Source organism: Cupressus sempervirens, chromosome 2 (assembly GCF_028749045.1).
Source record: "Cupressus sempervirens isolate cs-2001-9-10 chromosome 2, ASM2874904v1, whole genome shotgun sequence".
Classification (NCBI taxonomy): domain Eukaryota; kingdom Viridiplantae; phylum Streptophyta; class Pinopsida; order Cupressales; family Cupressaceae; genus Cupressus; species Cupressus sempervirens.
The window spans coordinates 756352003-756369207 of record NC_143119.1 but is presented as its reverse complement, the minus strand read 5'-3'; the positions used below and the strand labels follow the sequence as shown (position 1 = coordinate 756369207).

General features: G+C 30.1%; 1 pseudogene across 1 annotated transcript; it reads right to left on the bottom strand.

Annotated features, from left to right (window-relative positions):
- Positions 1-2702: 2702 nt before the first annotated feature.
- On the bottom strand, positions 2703-6953 carry LOC149575623 (sesquiterpene synthase Cad-like; annotated as a pseudogene). Its single transcript, XR_016360283.1, has 8 exons — positions 6774-6953; positions 6433-6633; positions 6112-6230; positions 5867-5965; positions 5516-5731; positions 5297-5435; positions 3190-3441; positions 2703-3096 (listed from the first exon to the last, which is right to left on the bottom strand). The product of XR_016360283.1 is annotated as a sesquiterpene synthase Cad-like (transcript).
- Positions 6954-17205: the final 10252 nt, after the last annotated feature.

Here is a 17205-nt window from a genome sequence, read left to right as displayed (position 1 = left end):
AGGAATGTCTTATAGCTAAGGCTTCCTATGACAAGTTTTCCTACATTGATTTGAATGTAGTTGAAGTGGCATCCTATGCACTTTGTGCACTAATAAATATCTCAAAGACAATGAAGGAGAACTAGAAGAAAGAGATAGAATGACTAAAGGTTGTATATGCAGATTTTTTTCCAAGAATTATAGGTTGATTAGTAGCATATCAAAGTTTTGTGGATACCATTTTTGACTTCTTTATCATGATGTCAAAGGGTGGGAGTATTATGTAAAAGGAAAATTGTATCGATGTATATGTATATTTAAGGGGGAGCTTATGTATGTAACAATGTAAGGAGTGACAAGGAATATAATGATCCATCAAAACATAATAAAATTGTTATGTTTTGAAGGCAATTTTGTAGTTACTTTTTTTAAATTTTTGTTGTGTATGACATCATTTTGGGACTTAGCCAATTTTTTCAAATATTTCCATCAATGCCAAAGGGGGAGATTTTTGGCAATATGGTCAAATTGATGTCTTAATGATTGGCATTAATGAAAACATACATTCAACATTTCATTTATGCATTTAGATATAGAAAATTGTCTAAGTGTTAAATAGTTTGCAGCAACACAATGAACATATGTTAAGTGTATGGATGACTCGTTGAGAGTTATCTCTTTCATAGTTAAGGACAACTTCATGAGAGTATCATGATGACATATGCCAATGTGCAGATATGTATGGACAATACGGCGTGATTTATGATTTAAATACTAGTGTGGTTATTTAACATTGCAGAAGAGAGCATATCAAAGAATTGGATTATAAGGCCTTAGGAATTATTTTGGCTATGGAATAATTACTAAGTTATGATGAGACAACAATGTGGACATTAATCCATAACTTATTTTATATTATGTCAAGTGTGTGAACACATGAAGGCCAATTGAGCATTGTTTTATAAATATCTGAGGTATAAGTAAAGATCTTATCTTGTGAAGATAAGTTTACATGCTATCTACGATAGACAAGCAAGTGTTAAGTGATATGTGAACTATTTTATGAACGATCTGTAAGACATGCAAGCCTTATGTGATGCAAATTCTGATGTATGATCATAACAAGTGTGAAGTATAGAAGATAATAAGTATTGTATGTATATATATTCTTGTGAAGACCTAAATTGTATTATTGCATGTTAGGGAAATGGGCTCTTCTTCCATACATTGTATTTTTTCTACCAAGTCCTAATAGGGTTGAGGCTTCTAATAAGGCCTAGTCTCCTAACAGGGACTCAATACACTATATGTATTTCATAGACTCTTAATAGGGTCAATATCATTAATAGGATCCTATTATTTAGTGGATCATCTAGTGGGCATCAACCCCATTGAGGTTTTTCCTTGGTCAAGGTTTCCCTAGTTAACAAATAATGGTGTTATGAGTTATCTATGTACATGGTTATATTTACTATTCAACATTGTTGGTTTAATTTCATATGCAAGTTATAAAGTAATCAACAATATTCAGTTGTTGAAAAAACCTTGTAGAATACTAATTCACCCCCCCTTCTCAGTATTATCTATTTCTAACATGGTATCTAAACCATCCTCAAACTTTTACAACACAAAATAATGTTATTCATCATCCAATATTGAGTCAACATCACTACTCAAAAATCCCACTGAACCAAGATACCGAGTCACACATGGTGTTGTAATATCTCTCTTCAAAATGAGGATCCTTCAGGTCTACATGCATAATGAAACATAAATATTTAAACCAATTAATAATAGCCATATTAACATGAGAGCAATCTAAGATATATAACTAGGTATTAAATTACATATATCCAAATCTCTAATATGCAACATGTAATTAACTTATAATGCTACCATGTTCAAAAGAATTCACAAATAACTCACGTCAAAATATCAAAAATAAAATAATGTTAAACTAATTCAAATCTAAACCAAAATTGAGCTTCAAATGAACTTTCTATCAACTATTTGGAGTCCAAATTTTTATTTTGTATGCTCATGTTATGCCCTCTCAAAGACCAAAAACTTGTAAAGGAGATATTCCCAAATATTAAATCAACAAGATATGAAACTAATAAATCAAAATTACTTATTTTAAAAATTCTCTAACTCATGGAATTACTCGTGAAAATTACTTATTTCTATAGTGGATTGTGGAAATCTAATAGTGTTATTTCTCTAACTGATATTAAGTTTCAACGTGTTATGCACAAAGTAGAAATATCTCAAATCATAACTATCCTTAAAACATACTTTTGATAACATTCTATTAAAAATGAATTATAAATTGTTAAAATAATATAATTTAAAGAGTTATTTCCTCTATTAATTGCTAACAATGAAAGTAAGAATTTGAACCAAGTAAGAGTTTATTGTGTCAATAATTTGGTATATAGTTCATTAAATACCACAACCACCTAAATATACAAAAGAACAAATTATAATCAAATACATTTTATTGGTTATTTAGAATCATGATCCATGTTTATATTATTCTTTCTCAATAATTGTCATTGTTTATCTAAAATATGTATTATTAATAAACATATAATGAAACATTTTACATTTAACCTCTCTAAACATTTGGAATGACAAAAACATTAATTAGGAAGTTCTAGGTAAAACTGAAAAATAGATGTTTTAAATATAAGAACATATTTTCAATACTCACATCTAAAGAGTACCAAGACATAGCCCCTTTTATTCAAATTATGCTAAGTAGCAATTCTTAGGATATTTACACTACTTATACTACATAATTTGAATCTTGATCTACAAAATGATTGGTTCCACCAAAAGTTTTGTTATTGCATCTCGTATCTCTTTTCCATTGGAGAATGTAAAGCCATCAACATCTTTGAATAGGAAGAATATGCCTCACATGCCAGCATTGAAATATATGTTTCTACAACAATCAAGAATATTTGAAGGCTCAAGAAACTCTTTATTTAACTCTTGCACACAACTCTCTATAAGTCTTTTGATATAACTCAAAGCATCTTCCCTTGTAGAAGCATGGTTGTCTTTCATGTAGCACTCAATGCTTGAAGCTCTCTCCCCACGAGATTGTTCATCCTTGAAAATTTTGAAAGAGATATTAATACATGATTTTCTTTATTTCAATATTTTTAAATTGTTAATGTATTTGTAAATATTTATATCAATTACCTCAAAATCTTTGATATCATCCACTAGTCGAGTAGTTAATGATACAAGAGCAAGCAAATTTGATGATGGGATATCAAGTTGCTCCAAAATCTCATCAGATAAAGGAGCATCTGTTAGTATTAGTAAATGCACCATTAGAACTCTCATGCCACTGCTTATCACTCCATTCATTAAGTATTCATCAAAACTTGGCATATGATTAGAAGCTATCCATTCTGCTTCTTGCATGTAAGACTGGATATAACTCTTCCACTATAATAAAAAAGAAAAAGAATGACTTAAAATGTTGCATTTCAAAAATCAAACATAAAATGTTCACATTGCATATTAAAATTATTTTTAAAATTTCAATATAAATAATAATTATATTTTCCATTATAGTCCTTTGGTGAGAACATATTATTTTCTATCAAATCAATCCTTAAAAAATACATCCATCTAGATATATCTTTGCACGAGGCACAAATACATGATATTTTGATTTGAAATGAAAAATACACTCCTTTACTTCACAAAATAAAAAATAAAAAGTTGAAATATTCAAAATGATAATATACTAGTGTTTTATGTTTTGTGTCTAGTATAAATAAAAGATAAATAAAATTATATATGAAAGCACATTTATGAAGTAGAAATATGTGCATGCTTTAGTTTTTTGTTGTTGACTTTTGTTTTTCTAATATGAGTTTCAAGTGAGAGTTGTAGTCATTAAAATTAATAGGAACAAAAATACAAAGTTGAAATCTTCAGTATGATAACATGCCTATGTTTATTGTTTTGTATGATAAAAATAAAAAATAAATAAAATCAAATATGAAATTATGTTTTTGAAATAGAAATATGTCCATATTTAATTTTTTTAATTTTATTTTGTTGTTGATTTTTAGTTTTCATTCATAATTTACTAAGCTCTTATACTTCTCCCATTGAAGAGTTACAACTCTAGGCTTGATAAAATAAAAAAGTAAGGACAAAAAAGCATAATGTAAGAAATAGAAATACAAAAATTGTCATCATTTAAAACAATTCTAAAACTTTCTCCAAAAAAAAAAAAGTAACATTAAATTTTTAGCATGTTTAATTTATATTTTTAACAAAAATCTAATATGTTTCATATATTCTTATTTAAATTATGATATATATTTTTATTAGAAATTATTAATGAATAATTTTATATTATATGATCATATAGTTCTAAATCAATGAACCAATCATAAGTAATATTTTTTCTCTTATACAAATATTATAGAATTTTTTTATTAGGCTGATTTGATTTGGTGTTATAGGAATTTTTTTGGGAGCTTCCCATATTGCTTCTTTTGCAAGAAAATAATAAATTTGCAATAATTTGAAGGGTTAAAATATATTAACTTCTAATTCTTTTCTTACATATATTATTAGGTTAAACTTTAGAATAATTACCCTTTCCTTATAAGTGACTTTAATGTTTTATTATTCCTAAGTATTAATTAGTTTTAGTTAATTGATATATCGAAATTATAGTTTGTTCACTTGAACTCGGGATGCTTGATTATGGAGTTTTTGGCTAGAGCTTTGGTTACCATTTCTTGGCCTTATTTGCATATATAGAAGAATGATTAAATATTTGAATCACTCTAGATTATTCTTCAAAAAGCTAAGCTTCCCAAATAATATAAGGATTTTTTTAATGATATATAAAGATATTATAAAATATGATTCAAAAAATATATGTACCATAACTATAGTTAATATAAATAAAATTTACTAGTAATCATATATTTCTTTAACAATATTTTATCATTTCCAATCTTGAATAAAATGAACAATTTATTTACATTAACTATACTAACTATTATTTCATTCAAAAATTAAATAAAAAACAAAAAAATCAATCAATAATATAATATCCTAATGAAAAAAGAAACAAATAATCTAGATAGAATTATTTTAAACAATTCTATTTTCTTTTCTTGTAAATTAAAATTTCAATTAAAATTATTCAAATTAATTTTAGAACAAAAAAATATTATAATGAATTCCTATACTATTATGGAAACACTATGTGGCGCTTGTTTTTAATAATAAAAAAATATTAAAAATATATGATCATTATATTTGTACTTACACAAGATTGAATGTATTTGTGAACAAATGGGCCATGTTTTCTTTCAGCTTCACTTGAAATTTCCTTATGTATCTCATGTGCAAAATTGAAAGCAATTTTCATGTAGTCTGGGTGATTATCAATTGTGGAATCATCCCATCTACAATAAAAATTGATAGACAAAGTTAGAAAATGAATCAAACATTTAGTATAACATAGGACTATTATCTAACTTAATACCTTATTAATGATGTTGTGAACGGCTTCAATTCATCAATAGTTCCATATGTGTCATAAATATCATCAAGGAGAGAAAGAGATGCAGTTAATTTTGTACAAATAATTCGACATGTACTGAACTTGGGTTCAAATAATGAGCACGCCCACCAAAAATAAAATTCTATATGACGATGTCGAAAGAAATCCAATTTGATTGCACTTGAATTTTTCCACCATCTAGCACAAATAAATCAGATGTCATTATTATAATTCCATTTTATTGGATTTACTAATATGTATGATTAGAGAATTTTGACTCAATAATTTTGAAAATATTTATTTTGTCTAAAGTTCTTAGTTGAAAACAATTACATTGATATTGATTTCATTTCAGATTGATGTTGTGATTGTGATATATTGAAGTCCAATATTGCTAGTTCCAATAGCTTTTTCAAATATTTGTTTGGAATCCTGAGATAAATCAAAAACTTGTTTGAGTCAAATTAGATTGAACTTAAAAATATCACAATAGATTGAAAGATTATTATTTTTAATCATCTTTCCAATTTTAAATGAAGAATGAAATACTAATGATTGGACACAAATTTTGATCTTACTTATAAAGGCTATTGACGAGTGATGTAGTGCAATTTTGTTGTTTGAGTATTTGAATAAAGTTCCAAGCCTCCCATCTTGGAACCCTACATCTCCAAGCATATCTCAAAGTGTAGTCAATCTGAAAAATACATCAAAGATCATACAAGATGTGAATATTATTTATATATATATATAGTTAAGCTATCATCAATACCATTATCATTATCATGATTCCAGCACCTATTAGAAATGATATTATTTGATTACAAAAATCTTCTCAAACTTAATGCTTTTCACACAATTAAATATCTAAATTAGATACTCGAGGAAAGCATCTTGACCAAATAAACATAAACATACTTGTAGATATAATCAAGTGCAGTTTTGATTTCCTCTTGAAAATGTCGACCTATTCCTAAACGTTGCAGAACATCAACAAACCAAATCTTTTCAAGTAGACCGAATTCTTCTTCTTCTCCTTTAGAATGCATATCACGAATCTCATCAATTAGTATTTCCCTATGTCTCTGGTATGAAGAATCCTGATCAAAAAATACAAAAGAAAAAATGGATTTGATACATCAGTTTTCAATATAGAAAAATGATTTGATACTTCAGTTTTCAATAGAGAAAAATATATAATTTGTGTTAATAAAATTGTAATATAACAATCTTTTCATACAGCATATGGAGAACTCAGAGACTGTATGAAATCATCAGTCCACAAGTTAGGATGATGATTTCCAGTCCGACGAGTGGCGGTCTTCATGGTGCTGGAATTATCAAACATTTCAGCCATGGCAGATAACTACAAGCAATAAGCACTCGCAGAGACAACTACAAGCAATAAGCACTTAGTACAATTTATTGCCTGATATAATAGCTTGAAGCAGCTGAGTATTTATAGAGAGTATTAAAGGGTTCACACCACGACTACGACTTAGGAAAGGACGTGTTTTGAATGTTTGGCGTGAGATCCACCATTCATTTTTCTACACATATAAACGCCCAACAGCAAAACCCTTAACAAATCCTACCGCTGGCATGTTAGGTTGAACTTTCAGGTCAAATATTGAAAAATATGGATAAAGAGGGCTAACTTCTAGTATGTATATTGAAAAATATGGATAAAGAGGACAAACACACAATACATTTATTGAAAAATATGGATAAAGAGGGCTAACTTCTAGTAGGTATCTTGAAAAATATGGATAAAGAGGACAAACACACAATAGATTTATTGAAAAATATGAATAAAGTGGGTGAACTTCTAGTACTTTTATTGAAAAATAAGGGTAAAGAGGGCCAACTCGCACTAAGGGCCCGTTTGGTTGATGGAATAGGAATAGAAAATTTTCTGTTTGGTTGATGGAATAGGAATGGAAAATTTTGGAATATCATTTTTGTATTCCCATTTTGCCTCTAAAATGAGCTTATACCCATTCCAAAAAATACCTGTTATTGGAATAGCCATTCCTATTCCCAATATTACATGCCTATTCTCCATTCCTATGCCCGTGGCCAAACGGGCCCTAAATATATTGAAAAACATGAATAAAGAGGGTGAATATATTGAAAAATATAGATAGAGGGAAAACTCACAATACATATATTGAAAAGCATGGATAAAGAGGGTGAACTTCTAGTACGTATATTGAAAAATATTGGTTAAGAGGACCAACTCACACTACATATATTGAAAAACATGGATAAAGAGGGTGAACTTCAAGTAGTATATTGAGAATTAAGGATAAAGAGGCCGAACTCACAGTACATTTATTGAATATCATGGATAAAGAGGGTGAACTTCTTGTACCTATATTGAAAAATTTAGATAAAGAGGGCGAACTCACAACACATATATTGAAAAACATGGATAAAAGAGGGTGAACTTCCAATACATATTTTGAAAAACATAATAAAGAGGGTGAATTCAGAGCAAAAATATTGAAAAATATAGATAAAGAGAGTGAATTCTCAAAACATATATTGAAAAACATGGATAACCAAGGTGAATGCCCAGTATAATGAGGATTAACTTATAGTACATATATTGAAAAATGTGGATATTGAGGGTGAACTTGGAGTACATATAGGGGAGAGGACTAAGTAGCCACCCTAGTTAACTTTGGGCACTAGAATTCATAATCCATATGTCTCAAGGGTGCAAGGTGGTCTAAAAGAATGTCATGAGAGTTTACTCCATTTCAAAATTTGAGTATTATGGAAAAATAATTTTGTCCTTAAGATATATAACTAAGTATTAAATTACATATATCCAAAATTCTAATATGTAACATGAAATTAACTTGTAATGCTACCATATTCAAAAGAATTCACAAATAACTCACATCAAAATATCAAAAATAAAATAATGTTAAACTAATTCAAATCTAAACCAAAATTGAAATCTTCAAATGAAATTTGTATCAACTATTTGAAGTCCAAATTTTTATTTTGTATGCTCATGTTATACCCTCTCAAAGACCAAAAACTTGTAAAGGAGATATTCCCAAATATTATATCAACTAGGTATGAAACTAATTAATCAAAATTACTTATTTTAAAAATTCTCTAACTCATGGAATTACTCATGAAAATTACTTATTTCTATAGTGAATTGTGGAAATCTAATAGTGCTATCACTCTAACCAATATTTAGTTTCAACATATTATGCACAAAGTAGAAATATCTCAAATTATAACTATCCTTAAATCATAATTTTGATAACATTCTATTAAAAATGAATTATAAATTGTTAAAATAATATAATTTAAAGAGTTATTTCCTCTATTAATTGTTAATAGTGAAAGTAAGAATTCGAACCAAGTAAGAGTTTATTGTGTCAATAATTTTGTACATAGTTTGTTAAATACCACAACCACCTAAATATACTAAAGAACATGAATACGTGATATATAACTAAAATTAAATTATAATCAAATACATTTGATTGGTTATTTATTATCATGATCCATGTTAATATTATTCTTTCTCAATAATTGTGAATGTTTATCTAAAATATGTACTATTAATAAACATATAATAAAACATTTCACTTTTAGCCTCTCTCAACGTTTGGAATGAAAAAAAAATTAAATAGGAAGTTCTTGGTGAAATGAAAAACAAATGTTCTTAATATAATAACATATTTTTAATACTCACATCTAAAGAGTAGCAGGACATAGCCCCTTTTATTCAAATTATACTAAGTAGCAATTTTCAAGATATTTACACTACTTATACTACATAATTTGAATCTTGATCTACGAAATGATTGGTTCCACCAAAAGTTTTGTTATTGCATCTCATATCTCTTTTCCATTGGAGATTGTAAAGCCATCAACATCTTTGAATAGGAAGAATATGCCTCGCATGCCAGTATTGAAATATATGTTTCTACAACAATCAAGAATATTTGAACGCTCAAGAAACTCTTTATTTAACTCTATTGCACAAATCTCTATAAGAATTTTGATATAACTCAAAGAATCTTCCCTTGTAGAACCATGGTTGTCTTTCATGTAGCACTCAATGCTTGAAGCTCTCTCCCCACAAGATTGTTCATCCTTGAAAATTTTGAAAGATATATTAATACATGATTTTCTTTATTACAACATTTTCAAATTGTTAATGTATTTTTAAATATTTATATCAATTGCTTCAAAATCTTTGATATCGTCCACCAGTTAATGATGCAAGAGCAAGCAAATTTGATGATAGGATATCAAGTTGCTCCAAAATCTCATTAGATAAAGGAGTATTTGTTAGTATTAGTAAATGAACCATTAGAACTCTCATGCCACTACTTATCACTCAATTCATTAAGTATTCATCAAAACTTGGCATATGCTTAGAAGCTATCCATTCCACTTCTTGTATGTAAGACTGGATATAACTCTTCCACTATAATAAAAAGAAAAATAATGACTTAAAATGTTTAATTTCAAAAATCAAACTTAAAATGTTTGCATTGCATATAAAAATTATGTTTTAAATTTCAATATAAATAATAACTATATTAATAATAACTATATTTTCCATTATAGCCTTTTGGCGAGAAAATATTTTTCTATTGAGTCAATCCTAACTATCTAACCACCTTGCTAAGAAAACATAATGAAAGTAAACTACATAGAGAACAAAACCAATGAGAGAAGAAACAAAAAATTACTTTCTTAATTCATCCAATCATTCACATACATACCCAATTGTGAGGCCTTCTGAGTTATGACCAACAAGATTTGTGGAATTCCAAACTTATAAATTTTTTCTTAGATCCTTAATTTTGAATTCTGTCTCCCTTAAATTCACACTTTGTCAAGACTCCCTTCCTATTTCTCCTAACCTTAGCCCATTTACCTCTACTAACACTTGCCAAAATGACTTACAAAAGATTCTAAATCATTACATAATAGAAGGAAAACCTCAAAAATAGTCTACAGATATCCCAAGATAGGATCCTTACATTAAATTCATGACCCAATTAAATGCATAATGGTCCACACTAGGAACCAATCATAGAAAAACTTGGTCAAAGAACCAAGCATCTACAAACATCAAGTTCACTCGGCACATGAAGGAACACTCGACCATCAAAGAACTTTGTCAACACTGAACAACTCTGCCAACACTAAACATCTTGCCCAATACTAAAATTTGCAGAAATTGTACCTCAACAACCATAGGAACTTGACAGTAATAGAAGAAATGAACAAAGATGAGCAAGATAGCAAGGAAACTCAAGATGCTCCTACATCAAGTGTTGCTAGTTATCATATTTTATAGATTTAATGTTGAAATATATTGTTCATTATTTCATTCTCTTAGGGCCATATATCTCTTACATACATGCTTTAAGTTATTCTTAAATTGTTTATCACACTCTCATTGACATTAAGATCTAGATGATAAGTATCGGTTGTGAGGATACATGAAGGTTTGTGGGTGGTGATAAAACTATTGTTGCATGCTACCCCCATCAATGATAACTTGACATAGGTCTTTCCACTTGAAGTGCATCAAGTTCTAAAGAAATTGGTTTGAAACCATGAATAATCAAAGCTTTTATCTTGAAAATTGCCCTTCATTGGAACAACCAAATTGATCTTCTCATCATAATATTTTCTCCCACTTGTGATTAAATTTCTTGTTCTACCCCTTCTATTACAGTTTTAATATGAACTAGATTCACCCTAATTTTTCCTCCTTAATTTCTTCATCACATACGATAAATTGAGATTTCAAAATCTTTATGTCCTTCCTCTCTACACCTAAAATAAGTGAAAGGTCTTCTTTGTTTTTTCCATCCTCTTCCACTAGTATAACCTCCACCTCTATGAAACCCCCCTTCTCTTTCTTGGTTTTAAGGATCTTGTTGGCCGCTTACTTGTGCTTTAAACCCATGAGATAAAAATCCCCTGCCATGATTTGAACCTCCTCAAAATTAGATTGATATTCCCCTTTATCCTCCTCTATTCCTTTGAATGTATTGCCTACTTTATTTTTCTTTGTCTTTTAGAGCCAATTAGTAGGCCTCCTCCATACTATTGAGAGGACGCATTCTCAAACCATCTTGAATAGTAAATATCAGCCCATTAATGTATCTAAAAACCATGTTTTAATCAACTTCTTGGTGTTCTATATGTATAATTTATTTGTATAATCTTGACAAAAGACAATTTTTGCTTCATATTTTGAAATCTATGAAAGAGGGTATGTGCATAACCTTTGGGAAAGAGTTTTTCCCTCAATTTTTTCTCCATTTTTGTCCATGTCTTGACCTTATCCTCCCCTTTCCTTATTTTCTTCCTTTGGAGATGATACCATGAGATCATTGTAAGACCCTTTAATTTTGTGCATGCAAATTTCATCATCTTTTCCTCTGTCATTGGCTTCCATTCAAAAAATATCACATCACATTCAATCAATCAATCAAATCGTTTGGCGTAAGACTACTTACATAGTGCTAGGATAAAACAATGGGCAGAAATAACAATCACATGTAAATATAAACAATATCAAAAAATAATAGATCACATGGAAGAGAACACAAGACACCACTATTTAATGTGGTTCACCCAATCCCTGAGCTATGTCCACCAAATAGCAAGTCCACTATTATTATGATCTAGTGATTACAATCTCTAATCCCTTATAGCTCAATATCATCGCAAGAAACAATTTTTGCATCACACCTTATGAAAAAATCCCTAACCCTAAGCCCTTTTATACAAGTAAAATTTTCACTTTGGGGTTAATATTAGTTACAAGTATTTTTGCTCGGCCTGGATCTGAACCCTGTCGAGGAATTAAGGAGTATGTATAGTACTTTCCTCATCAGTCACCACAATCTAACAATCTCCCAATTGGGGATTGATCAAGCTCCACACTAAACAACAATCTCCCACTTGGAGACTAATCATATAGCTATGCTACTACTCCATGAGGCTCCTACTAGATCAAACCACCCTGGACTGTACTATTCTTTTATTATGTTCAGTCTAGAAGACCAATCAAAGTTGAATATGATTTCAACTTCTCCCTTGTTATGACCTCATATCTATTGGATTTTCATGTGTATGTATCTTGTCCATCTTTAACTTTCCATCATCCAAAATTGACCAAATGAAATGGTACCTCAACTATATGTATTTTGTCTTTGAATGCAAAGCAAAATTATTTGCAAGATAAATGACACTCTCGCTATCTATAAACAAATAATTATCCCTCTAAGGGTGTCCCAATTCTTCCAAGAAGGTCTAAAGCCATATCATCTCCTTGGCTTCCTCTGTAGTAGCAAAATACTTTGCCTCTATAGTAGGTAAAGCATTAACCTTCTATAACCTAGAATCCTAGCTCACTACTACCCCATCAATAGTAAATACATAACCTATAGTACTCTGCTTGGTATCAATACCCCCTACCAAATCTGAGTCAACATGTCCCTATAAATTAGTAGTAGAGCCCCCAAAGTGTAAACACTTCTAAATATTCCTCTCAAATATATGAGAATCCATTTTACCACATTCCAATGCTCAATTTCTAGATGACTCATATACCTGCTAACGACTCCCACTGCATGTGTAATATATGGCCTTGTATGTACCATAGCATACATTAAGCTTCCTACAGCTAAAACATAATGTAGTTTGGACATCTTGTCCTCCTCTTCTTGTGTCATTGGACACATCTCCTTAGTCAACTTCAGATGACCAGGTAAAGGTGTGCTAACAGCTTTAGCATTCTCCATAGAGAAACATTACAACACCTTCACAATATAATCAACCAGAGATAATATCAATTTCATATTCTTTCTATCTATATAAATATTCATACCAAGGTTTTTTTTTTTCCCCCAAATCCTTCATAGCTAATGCATGTGCTAACTGATATTTTAGCCCCTTAATGGGATCCATATTAGACCCATCTACAAGCATATCATCAACATATAAAAATAAAATAATGTAGATGTCATCATCCAACCTCTTAAAGTAAACACAATGATATGAATGACACTTACTATATCCATGCTCATACATAAAACTATCAAATCTCAGATACCACTGCCGAAGTGCTTCCTTCAAGCCATATAAACTTTTCTTCAATCTCCACACTAAGTTCTCCTTACCTTTAATCTCAAATGCCTCTGGCTAACCCATATATGTATGTATGTATGTATGTACGTACATACATACGTACATACATACATACATATATCTTCATCCAAATCATCATGAAGGAAGGTTGTTGTAACATCAAGCTACTCCAAATACAAATCTTCAATGGCCACAATACTTAAAATAGTGCAAATTGAAGTCATCTTAACAATAGTTGAGAATATCTCATCAAAATCAATGTCCTTTTTCCATGCAAATCCTATTACAACTAACATGGATTTAAATCTTTTCTTACCTCCATCCTCTTCTTTCAACCTATAAACCCACTTATTCTATAAAGCCTTTTTACTTGTAGGCAACTTGCATAAATCCTAAGTCTTTTTTTAGCAAAGAGTCCATTTTATCTTTCATTGCAAACTCCCACAAAAACTTAGTATCCACTCGCACAACTTCATCATAACATCTAATTTCACTAGCATCTATTAGTAAAATAGAGTACAAAGAAGGAGAAAATCATTCTAGAGGTCTACTTAGCCTTGTTGACCATCTAACATTCACTAGTGTGTGTGATATTTATTATTGTGGTTGTTGCACATCATGAGGAATTGCTAGAACATCACACTTTGGAGTATCATCCAACACTACATAATCATCTTCTGTCATCTCATATTGCTGCAATAGATCTTGGTACAAGACTTTCTCATTGAATATGACATTCCTACTTCTTATAATTTTACAATTTTCAAAATCTAAAATCCTATAACGAAATTCATCAATGCCATATCCAAAAAATACACATTTCTCTGACTTAGCTTCTAGCTTGGTTCTATTTTTGAAATCTATACGAGAAAATGCTTCACAACTAAAGGTTTTGAGAAAATAATAACTCGCCTTCTTATGAGTCCATGCTTCCTCTGGAATACTATAGCATTATTGATAGCCACTACCCACACATTTATGGGAAACCCAACATGCAACCTCATGCTCCTTGCACGCTCTATTATAGTCTTGTTCATGCATTCAACCACTCCATTTTTTGTCTATGAATACCATTAGTGAAGTAATAATCTTCAAATTCATGAGTGCAATAGTCACCACCATTAAAAAATCTAGGATATTTTAATTTCTTACTAGTCTCATTTTCAACCAAGCATTTCCATTTCTTAAAAATTTGAAATACATCATATTTTTATCTAAGGAAATAAACGCATAATTTTCTAGTTGCATCATCAATTAAAGGAACATAATAACGAGAGCCACCAAGGGAAAATTCTTGAGCTAGTCCCCATACATTTATATGCACAAGCTCTAATTTCTCACTTTTATTTTCCTTCCCAATCTTCACAAAACTCATTCTTTTTTGTTTTCCATTAACAACTTTCATAAAAATCCATATTAACACATTTTAGACCTTGTAAAACTTGCTTCCAATGAAGTACTTTCTTACCTTTCACACTCATGTTCCCAAGTCTATTGTGCCACAGTGTTGTATCATAATCTATAGTAGCAATTTATTCTCCCTTCTCAACTATAGCAACTATTCCTAAACATTCATTTTTCTCTGAAAAAATAAAAGTAGAAGGAACAATATGACCTGTACAAAGATATAAGGTGCCTACTTTCACACCTTTTTCTATGATAAGGGAACCTTTTGAAACATTCCAATTTTTATCATTAAAAGTAACTACACAACCCTCATCATCAGGTTGCCCTACTAAAATTCCTACTCGACCTTGGACATATCTTACCTTGTGTAGTAGTCAATTATTCATATTCCACAACTTAATCTTAACTTTTCCCTTTCCAACACTCTAATAGGGTTCATTATCCCCACAATAAACAAGCCCAAAATCCCCTTGGACATAACTAATTTAAAATAACCTCTATGACCTGTGTAGCATGAAATGAAGCACCAAAATATAAGACCAGTGAATCATAAAAACTTTCTAAAGACAAAAGCAAAGCATCCTCTTGATTGAGACCTTTTCCACTTTGACTCTTGATTTCTCACAATTTCTAGAATTATTTTCTCTCTCAATTATTTTGCCTCTACTTTGTGGATTCAAAGAACTTTTTGATGTAGATCCACTTGAGGTTTTCCTACGAGTTTCCTCACTCAAAAAAATATTGATCACATCATCATATGTTAGCTTATTAGATCCAGAAATAGAATTAATCACAACCATTACCAAGCCATTCTAGCTTTCAAGCAAAGAACACGAAATCAAGAGAGCCCTAATTTCTTCATCAAAATTAATACCTACAAAAGAAAATTGATGAGTAATAGTATTAAACTCATTTAAATTATCTATAATAGATCCACCATCTACCATTTTTATATTAAATACATGTTTTATGAGAAATACCTTATTTGAAATAGAGGGCTTTTCATACAATTTCACTAGGGTTTCTATCAACTCTTCTATCATCTTTTCTTTTGTAATGTTAAATTTCATAGATGGTGTCAAGCATAACCAAATGCTTCCAAGTGCCTTTCTATTTAAAATCTCTCAGTCCTCATTTTTCATAGTTCCCTAGTTCTTAGTTTTTATTTCCAATGGCTTCGATAAATCCTTTTGATGAAGATAGTCCCCCATTTGTATCTTCCATAACTAAAATTTCTTCCCATTAAACTTGTCAACCCTTAGATTACCCTCATCTACCATTGCTCCCACTCAACCATGAGATGTTCCTACAGAGGATAACTTTTTAAAAAAAAAATTCAAAAAAAAAAAAAAAAAACTCACTCTGATACCATTTGTTTAAGGGTAAAATCATGAACATAAATAACAATTACATGAAAATATAAACAATATCAAAAAGTAATAGATCACACAGAAGAGAACACAAGACATCATGATTTAATGTGGTTCAACCAATTCTTGGGCTACGTCCACCAAATAGCAAGTCCAATATTATTACGATCCAATAATTACAACTTGATTACAATCTATAATCCCTTACAACTCAATACCACTGCAAGAAGAAATTTTTGCATCACACCTTATGAAAAAAATCACTAACCCTAAGCCCCTTTATACAAGTATTTTTTCTACTTCAGGGTTAAAATTAGTTACAATTATTTTTGCCCAGCATGGCCTCGAACCCTACCAAGGAATTATGGAGTATGTACAGTACTTCCCTGATCAGTCACCACAATCTAACACAAAGTCTAAAATGTCATTATTGACCCCTTCATTTTTCCCTTCTAAATCCCTAAGCATCCTCTCTTCAAATCTCATACCCTCCAATTGTTCTTCTTCAACTCCTTCGTCTTGATCTATACCTCTTTGGCTTTCTTCTTTAAATCATACTCATTTCCTCTTATGTGTATTCATTGATTGTCTAGTCATTTTCTAAGCTATGTAACTTGTCTTTGTAGACTTTTCATTTCTCTATGCATTTGGGTAATACATCTTCATCTTCCTCTCTTCCTCTCCTAGCCATTTTCCTTTTCTGACATCAAATGTTGTAGTACAAACACACACATTCAA